General features: G+C 40.6%; 1 protein-coding gene across 2 annotated transcripts in view; it reads right to left on the bottom strand.

Moving 5' to 3' along the window:
* Positions 1-7,473, bottom strand: part of fam83hb (family with sequence similarity 83 member Hb) — a 37,890-nt gene extending 30,417 nt beyond the window's left edge. For both annotated transcript variants that reach the window (XM_084081131.1, XM_084081130.1), the window contains exon 1: positions 7,155-7,473. The gene's annotated coding sequence lies outside the window, so the exon portion shown is untranslated. The remainder of the gene's footprint in view (positions 1-7,154) is intronic.
* Between the last annotated feature and the right edge of the window lie 2,527 nt (positions 7,474-10,000).

Below are 10,000 nucleotides of genomic sequence, written 5' to 3'. Positions count from 1 at the left end.
CACCACTGAGACAGCAGTGATGTGACAAACGGTGAACGTGCTGACAGAGTCTCGTCTCCTTCATAAGCTGTCAGGACGCTCAAAACAAATAATGCTGCTTTGTTTTGTCGTCATAGCAACCTGAACCCACGGTGTGTGTTTTACCCTTCAGGAAACAGGACGAGGACGATGCGCGTGTGATGATGATGATAGAGATCTCCTTTTCTTTCTCTTTGTGATGATAAACATCTCTTTCTTTCTCGTTTGGTCAGTTAGGATGTTTTGTTGTGTTGCTCACAGAAAAAAGGGCAGGGCTGTGCCTTTAAAAGGGTCATTATACAGTGTTTCTCAAAGTGCGGTGTGGGGACCACATTTACATCCCATTACACACAGGCAGCCTCTGTGGATAGCTTTAGTGGTTTTCAACCAGTGGTCCGGGGACCACCAGTGGTCCTTGAGGGAGTACCAGGGGGTCCCCAGCTAAATGAGTTAACATAGCGTCACAATCATTTTAACCGTTTAGCTTTGGCTATTCAAAAATAGCAGATCTACAAGCTCATAGTGCAGCACTCTGCTATTTTTTGAAAAACCTTGAAAAAGTGTGCATATCTTTGAATATTTATATATTTTTTAAAGCGAAAATTAGCCGATATCTTTGCTTCTAGCGGTCCCTGGCACAAAACATTTTCAAATGGGGGTCCGCGGCCAACTGCATATCAATTTAGGGGTCCTTGGCACGAAACAGGTTGAAAACCACTGCTTTAAAGCACAGCTTAAGACCTATTTCTTCACTCTTGCTTTTAGCTGATGTTTAAATCTCTGTGTTGTTATTCATGTCCTCACCTTTTTTGCCTGATTCACTGCCTTTTTTGCTATGTTTTTAATGTTGTTTTACGCTTTTGCTTTTCTTTTTTGCTTTGTTGTTGAATTAGTACTTTTTCTGTAATTGTATTCTTGCTCTGTAAAGCACTTTGAGCTGCATTTCATGTAATGAAAGGTGCTATACAAATAAAGTTATTATTATTATTTCAGCTTTTATTATTATTATTATTATTATATATATTTTTTTGGGGCTATTTCGAAAACAGATGATCTACAAGCTCTCTGCTTTGTATGCGATTTTAGAAATATTTCGACACACCTTATGGGTGTTTCTAGCACAGAATCTTTTCAACGACAACTTTTCTCCTCTGCCATAAACCATTGGTTCTCAAAGTGGGGTCCGGGGAACCCCAGGGGTCCTTGAGGGAGTTCCAGGGGGTCCCCAGCTAAATGATAGATTAGGCACCAAATGGACCCTCATGAGTCTGTAACTCTGAGAGTGTACAAATGGAACCAAATGGACCCTAACGGGTCCATTTGGTTCCATTTGTACACTCTCAGAGTTAAATTGACATAGATTTTACAATATAAATTGCGGTCCAAGTGATAGAAATGCCATTAAATGGGGGTCTGTAGCCCTAATGCATGTCAAACTGGTGAAATTAAAATGTGAAATTAAAGAGCAGAGCCACTGACTGGACGGACATCAACGCGAGCGCTCAGTCAAGATCTAATCATCTGAATAGTATTCAGACAGGTTCAATGTTTCTGCTCGGCGAGCGTGTAGCAAGTAGCTCATTCTCTGGATTCCTATGAGGACGCTGAGGCGGGGGGGGGGGGGGGAGAGAGAGAGAGAGAGAGAGAGAGAGAGAGAGAGAGATAGGAGGCTGTGATGATGATCTGTCTCAACACGTGAGAATGAATCGGGGCAAACGCACCGACTCAGCTGATTCAGGCTTTTCGACACATACCTCACATAAGAACATAGTCTACTCTCTCTCTCTCTGTCTCTGTCTCTCTTTCACACACACACACACACACACACACACACACACACACACACACACACACACACACACACACACACACCTCACTGAACAAACACTAATCACTGACTGATCTGGCATAACTGTCCGCTTCAAGGTTACAGTTGTTGATGTGAATAGAGACGGGGGGGGGGAGGGCGACGGGGGGCGGGGGGGGGGAATGCCACCTGGGAACAGGTTTGGGAGGGAAACGGCTGCATGGCGCGTAGCGTACCGGACGCTGCAGTGGCGCTGACTGTCAGGACCTCCAACTGTCACTTCCTTACAAACAGAACACAGTGTGAGGTGAGAGCCGGGTCAGAAACACCACCTGTCTGTCATTTCTATATGTTATCACAGCACTGTGTCGTGTCAACATGTAATGCATCCATGGGCAACTGGCGGCCCGGGGGCCACATGCGGCCCCCACCTTCACTTAATGCGGCCCGCAGGTTAATATCAGAATACTGATATATTATTGATTTCAGCTGTTTACAATTCCTAACATGCAAACATGACCAGCTTTAATTACCTCCAGTCTATATTAGTAGCTTAAGGACTACAACTACAGTTGATTTAGTCGACTATAATGTATTTCGGCGGTGCCTTGATTTTACACTTGGTTGCATGCTGAAAAATAGCAGATCTACAAAAATAAATAGCCGATCTACTAAAGCCCGATTTTATACATATAGGCTATTTGAAAATAGCCGATCTAAAGCTCACAACGCGTCGCATCGCTACGCGTTGTGAGCTTGTGGATTTGCCATTTTCAAACATTTCAGCACTTTTACTTTTGGTACTTCAAGTATATTTTGATGCCAATACTTTTGTACTTTTACTCAAGTAACATTTTAAACAAAGGCCTTTTACTTGTAACAGAGTATTTTTATATTGTGGTATTGCTATTTTTACTTCAAGTAAAATATCTGAGTACCGTACTTCTTCCAACACTGGTGACAAGACGAGTCTTTTATTCCCTGAGGGCCCGGGGCCCCTGGCTGTGTTGACCTGTGGCCCTTGACTCTGTCTGTCTGACTGCCTAATCACTATGGTTCAGAATGAGCCACTAATTAGCAGACAGGTGAATGTGTAGGTCGGCAGGTAAAACATCATGGTATACACACATTATTATGTTTACACGCCCTGCTAACACGGTCCAACCTGTTTAGGTTCTCTCAGAACTGACAGCCTGTTGATGGTGTTTATAAAAACAACAAAAAACAAACTGAAGACGTTCTTGTTTTCAGGTTCAAGTTCCCTCACGAAACTGTTGTCATATTAAGATTCACTCATTCATTCAGTGTCACTCTGCTCCCTCTCCCTCTCTCTCTAAAATGTTTGAAAATAGCAGATCTACAAGCTCACAACGTGTCGCGATGCGACGCGTTGTGAGCTTGTAGATCTGCTATTTTCAAATATTCTATATATGAAATAGGGCTGAAGTGGTTAATGTATGTTTTATAATATAGTAATTTATATCTGCAAAGTAACTAGTTACTAAAGTTTTCAAAAAGGTAAAGTACAAATACCTCAAAATTGCACTTGTCCAGTACTTGAGTAAATGTACTTAGTTATTTTACACCACTGCGCGCACACACACACACACACACACACACACACACACACAGTAATAAAAATACCCCTCCTCCTAACATTGCAGCCTTTTATTGCACTAATGAGGTTATAATGATCACATGCTGAACTATTCCTGTTCAGTGACACTCTGTCCGTGAAACACACTCTACTTTACACACACACACACACACACACACACACACTGTCCATGAAACACACTCTACTTTACACACACACACACGCGCACGCACGCACGCACGCACGCACGCACGCACGCACGCACGCACGCACGCACGCACGCACGCACACACACACACACACACACACACACACACACACACACACACACACACACACACACACACACACACACACACACACACACACACACACACACACACACACACACACACACACACACACACACACACACACACTCTGTCCATGAAACACACTCTACTTTACACTTCTTTACTGTTTAGACTCCATAATAGAACAAAATGACTTCTACTCCAATACATCTCAGAGGCAAATATTGTACTTTTACTCCACTACAATTATTTGAAAACTGTAGTTACTAGTTACTTTTCAGATATAAATGACTATATTATAAAACATACATTAACCACTTTAGCCCTATTTTATACCTCGGCTATTTGAAAATAGCAGATCTACAAGCTCACAACGCGTCGCATTGAGACGCGTTGTGAGCTTGTAGATCGGCTATTTTTTCAAACATTTTAGTACTTTTACTTTTGGTACTTTAAGCATATTTTGATGCCAATACTTTTGTACTTTTACTCAAGCAACATTTTTGAACACCTTTTACTTGTACAGCCTTTTACTTGTAACGGAGTATTTTTATATTGTGGTATTGCTACTTTTACTTAAGTACAATATCTGAGTACTTCTTCCACCACTGTGCGTGCGTGCGTGCGTGCGTGCGTGCGTGCGTGCGTGCGTGCGTGCGTGCGTGCGTGCGTGCGTGCGTGCGTGCGTGCGTGTGTGTGTGTGTGTGTGTGTGTGTGTGTGTGTGTGTGTGTGTGTGTGTGTGTGTGTGTGTGTGTGTGTGTGCCACTAGTGTAAGTAAGTAAGTACACACTGTAGGTGTTATCAATGTTATGATGGAACCACCCAGTAGATCAAAGTCTATGGAGGAGGACATACCTGTTTCTTTGTGCCTTGCTCAACTGTCCCTGTGTGGAATTTAACTACCATACAGTATAGAATGCTGTAATGTAGGCCTACTGTCCTGTGTACAGAATACTGCACATTACTGTACTGTACAGAATCATTGATTTGTGTACATATAATACACACAAATCACATAGATTATTCTCATTATTAGTATTTTTGCAATGGAGGATATGCGTGTGACATCATCATCAAACCCGGAAGTTATGCAGGAATGCCTACTGAGTGTCAAAAAAATACTTTCTGGCCTTGACAGCCCATGCATCCAAACAGAAAAGTCATATCTGATTGTATTAAACAACATTAAAGAATGTTAAACTCACTTTGCATGTTGCTTTGCCACTCGCTTTGCCACTCGATGTGCCATTCACTTTAAGCATGCGCATATCCTCTATTCCTTATTAATGCTTCTTTAGACATTTACATAAAAAGGTAATAGATGTCATTGTGTTAGTATGACACCATCATTCATATCTATGTTATTGTACTTGCCTTACTGTTTTTCTACATAAAGTATTCAGTCAATATTCAAACTGTTGTACTCTAAACCAGTGGTTCTCAAACTTTTTCATGTCAAGGACCCCCAAATTGACACTTATTAGCCCGTGGACCCCCATTTGAAAAGATACGCCAGGGACCCCAATAAGAGAAGGTTTTTATGGCTCTCTAGCAGTGATTCTCAACCATTTTAGTTTCAAGGACCTCCAGTTTAAGATGCATTAGGCTACAGACCCCCATTTAATGGCATTTCTATCTCTGGGACCCCAATTTCTATTATAAAATCAATGTTAATTTAACTCTGAGAGTGTACAAATGGAACCAAATGGACCCGTTAGGGTCCATTTGGTTCCATTTGTACACTCTCAGAGTTACAGACCCATAAGGGTCCATTTGGTGCCTAATCTATCATTTAGCTGGGGACCCCCTGGAACTCCCTCAAGGACCCCTGGGGGTCCCCGGACCCCACTTTGAGAACCAAGGCTCTAAACTGTATATTGACTTATAGCCTGCTCAATAATATCTCTAATTTAAATAGCGCTACCGAAAAGATGCTGTGTCTGTCAAGTGTCAATGCTTGCAGTGCTGTAATAGGCCTACAAATTGTATACATGTAAAAACTATTAGGCTCCTATTTAGTGTCTTTGTGCCTGGCTGACCTGTGGTTGCCAGATAATGTCTCCTAGCCTACTATCAGCCCTGATCATAATAACTAAGTCTTTGCTGAATTCCGTTTAGTTACTTGGCACAGTCTGAACCCATTGTGTGTTTAATAACTTAATCCAGCAAAGCGTCAGTGGTGGAAAAAGTACTCACATTTGTTGTGGGTAAAAGTAAAAGTATCGATACTGCAATGTAGAATTGCAGATACTCTGTTACAAGTAAAAGTCTGGAATACAAAATTGTAAAAGTACAAAAGTATTGGCATCAAAATGTACCTAAAGTACCAAAAGTAGAAAGAACTCATTATGCAGAATGTCCCCATTTCACAAGTTTTCAAATGTATAAAAATCTTTTGAAAATAGCAGATCTACAAGCTCACAATGCGTCGCATCGCGATGCATTGTGAGCTTGTAGATCTGCTATTTGTATATAGGGCTGAAGTGTATATAGGGCTAAAATGTATATAGGGCTGAAGTGGTTAATGTATGTTTTGTAATAATAATTAAAAAGTAACTGGTAACTAAAAGTTTTCAAATAATTGTAGTGGAGTAAAAGTATTTAAAAAGTAGGCTATTTGCCTCTGAGATGTAGTGGATTATAAGTAAAAGTTCTGAAAATTGGAAATACTCCAGTAAAAACAAAATTGCACATAACTACAGTACTTGAGTAAATGTACTTAGTTACTTTACACCGCTGCAAAGCGTCAGGTATAGTTTGCAGGCAGCAGAGAGTCAATGGAATTTCACTTTCTTATGGTTGTTCTCACAATGAGGTACAAATGAACAGAAACACAACAGAAAGAACAGAGCAGAATCATAGAATAGTAACAGGTACAGGTCGACTGAACAACATTATCCATACTGTATCATTTTCCCAGTGGTGGAAAAAGTACTTAAGTAAAAGTATCAATTACTGCAGTGTAGAAATACTCTGTTTACAAGTAAAAGGTAGTTTGATGATCCGGTAATCAATTCAATTTACTTGAGTAAAAGCACAAAAGTATTGGCATCAAAATATACTTAAAGTACCAAAAGTAAAAGTACTCATTGTGCAGAACGTCCCATTTTCTTTTGAAATGAACTGATCTACAAGCTCAGTGAGCTTGTAGATCAGCTATATCTTCAAATGGCCGAAATGTATGTAGGGGCTGATGTGAGTATTCTGAGTAATGTATGTTTTGTGTTAATAATCAAAATATACTAGCTAGTAGTAACTACAGTTTTCAAATAAAGAGTAAAAGTACAATATTTTCCTCTGAGATGTAGTGGAGAGTAGAAGTACTGACAATGGGAAATACTCCAGTAAAGTAAAAAGTCCTCAAAAGTGTACTTAAGTACTGTAACAGTACTTGAGTAAATGTAATTAGTTACTTTACACCACAGATAATTTCCCTACCTTGAACTGAGCAGCAACTTGTCCTGTCCTGTCTGTCTGTCTCTCTCTCTCTCTCTCCCCGGTACAGTGAGCTGGTGTCTCTCTCTCTCCCCGGTGCAGGGAGCTGATGTTGGGCCGCGGATGGGTCGCTGTTGTCGGTGTGTCACATTCCGGTGGTCCGGGGGGGGGGGGGTGATGGGGGTCAAACAGCCCCCAGAGAGACTCGATCCTCCGGTCCTTTAGTACCAGTTCCTTCCTATACCGAGGCTAGGCGGACTCGGGGCCCGTCCTGTGCGGCTCGCAGCGCGGGGTGGATCCTCCTCCTGTACCGGTGGTTCGGTGGGTGTGAGGAGGACGGAGAAGGAGGAAGAAGGAGGAGAAGTTTTTTCCATGTCAGACAAACTCCTCCTCTCCTCTAGCCATGGATCACACGACGACGGTCTCGTCTGTCACGACCGACCGTCATGGATGAACTTCAACCTGGTGTTTGCACTTTCTCCCTTTATGACCCGTACATCTACATAAACGTTCATAATTCAAATGTAAAGTGCTGACCTCATGGCCACGGATGTTATGATTATGTACGGTTCCTCTGAAGTACCCGTATTTTCCGTATTGTTCAATAAAAAGCATTTTAATTCGATTGGTGGCCATTCTCCATATGCTTTCAACACGTGACCCTACCTGTGAAGAGGTGTATCGCACACTGATACTCTATAAGAAAATGGCCACCAATCGGATTAAAATGCTTTTTATTAAACAATACGGAAGATACGGGTACTTTTGAGAACCCGTGCATAATTGTAACATCCGTGGCCATGGGGTAAGTACTTTGTATTTGAAATGTGAACGTTTACGTTGATGTACGAGCTAAAAAGGGATAAAGTGCAAACACCAGGTTGAAGTTCATCCATGACTGTCGTGATGTGACAGTCAGTCATGTTTCAGGGCTACTCCTCCTCCTGCCTGTTGCTCCGTGGAACAACGAACCCCATTGGAGGAAACATGAGAGAGTCTTGGTTCAAAAGATAATAGTTATTATGATTTATACCCGTCGTCAAACTGAATGAACTTGACTTTCTATGTTTGTCATAATGATATTTAGGAGGCTGCTGCTGCTGCATGTAAGTTACATGATGCAGCAGCCTGCATGATGTTACATGATGTAACTACTGACTTACTACTACTACTACTACTACTACTACTATTACTACTACTATTACTACTACTATTACTACTACTACTACTACTACTACTACTACTACTATTACTACTACTACTACTACTGCTACTATTACTACTATTACTACTACTACTACTACTACTACTACTACTACTACTACTACTAGTGTATACTACTAATAATAATAGTTATTATATTATATAATCAAAACAACAATATTTAGAACGAATGTTACACATTTTGATTGTTTTCCCTTAAAATGTTTATGTGTATACATAACAGCATATAACTTAATTGAACCACTTGAGCCCTATTCGAACATGTTCAAAAATAGCCAATAGAAGCTCACAGCACTTGTAGATCTGCTATCTATCTGAAAATCCTTGAAAATATGTGAAAATGCATTTTTCACCTATAATGACATGCCCAAAATAGGGGCAAAAAAGGGTTAAATTGGTGTGTCAACGTTTGAAATGTGATAGCGTATAGAAATACATTCATAACCCTGCTAGTACGGAGTCTATTCATGCTCTATATGAAGAAGTACTGTGTGTAGTACCGGCTGAGGCCCAGGCCCGGGGTATTTCATCAGGGTCCAGACGACGAGGGGGCCAGTGTGTCTGTGTCTGGCTGCCATGGCGTCACTTTCCCTCCATAGAACAAGGGCCTCTTTTTGGAGCCCACTCTCTCTCTCTCTCTCTCTCTCTCTCTCTCTCTCTCTCTCTCTCTCTCTCTCTCTCTCTCTCTCTCTCTCTCTCTCTCTCTCTCCATAGCATGTGTTTCCTTTTTGAAGTAAAGGAATGAATGAATCACCCACATGTGGCTCAGTGGCCATTGTGCTGAATCAGCCATTTCAAACTCTCTACTACTGTATGCTGTGTTATTATGTAGGCTACCCACTGTGAGATACAGTGGGTGGGGAAAGTACTCAAATGTTTTACTTGAGTAAAAGTATCAATACTGTAGAAATACTCTGTTACAAGTGCAAGTCCGGAATTCAAGTAAAAACTTGAGTAAAAGTACAAAAGTATTGGTATCAAAATGCACTGAAAGTACCAAAAGTAGAATGTACAAATTTTGCAGAATGTCCCATTTCACAAGTTTTCAAATGTATTATATGTACAGTATAAAAAAATCTAAAAAAAAAAAGCAGATCTACAAGCTCACGCATTGTGAGCTTGTAGATGAGCTTGTAGATGAGCTCAAATGGCCGAAATGTATATAGGGCTGAAGTGGTTAATGCATGTTTTGTAATAATAATCAAAATCTACAAAGTAACTAGTAACTAAAATGTTCAAATAAATGTAGTGGAGTAAAAGTATAATATATGGACCCTAGAAATAAAAGTATTAGAAAGTGGAAATACTCAAGTAAAGTAAAAAAAAACCCTCCAAATTCTACTTAAGTACAGTACTTGAGTAAATGTACTTAGTTACTTTACACCACTGGTGAGATACATAGATTCTGTTTGCAAACCCTTTTGTTTTTTTGTGACTCCTGGGACTCAAACTACAGTATACTGATGAGTTGAGTACAATTGAGCACAATGAGTGTAAACTGTACTGCTTGTACTGTTAACTAACTTGTTAATAAAGTATTCAATCAATCAATCAGTCAATCAATCAATCAATCAATCAAACAAACCTTTGCAAGCTATACAGGTCTGTTCAACCTTCAGGTCAAT

Source organism: Gymnoscopelus microlampas (genome assembly GCF_963454915.1).
Source record: "Gymnoscopelus microlampas genome assembly, chromosome: 15".
Taxonomy (NCBI): domain Eukaryota; kingdom Metazoa; phylum Chordata; class Actinopteri; order Myctophiformes; family Myctophidae; genus Gymnoscopelus; species Gymnoscopelus microlampas.
Note: the sequence above shows the minus strand (reverse complement) of the source record. Positions and strands in the feature narration are given on the sequence as shown.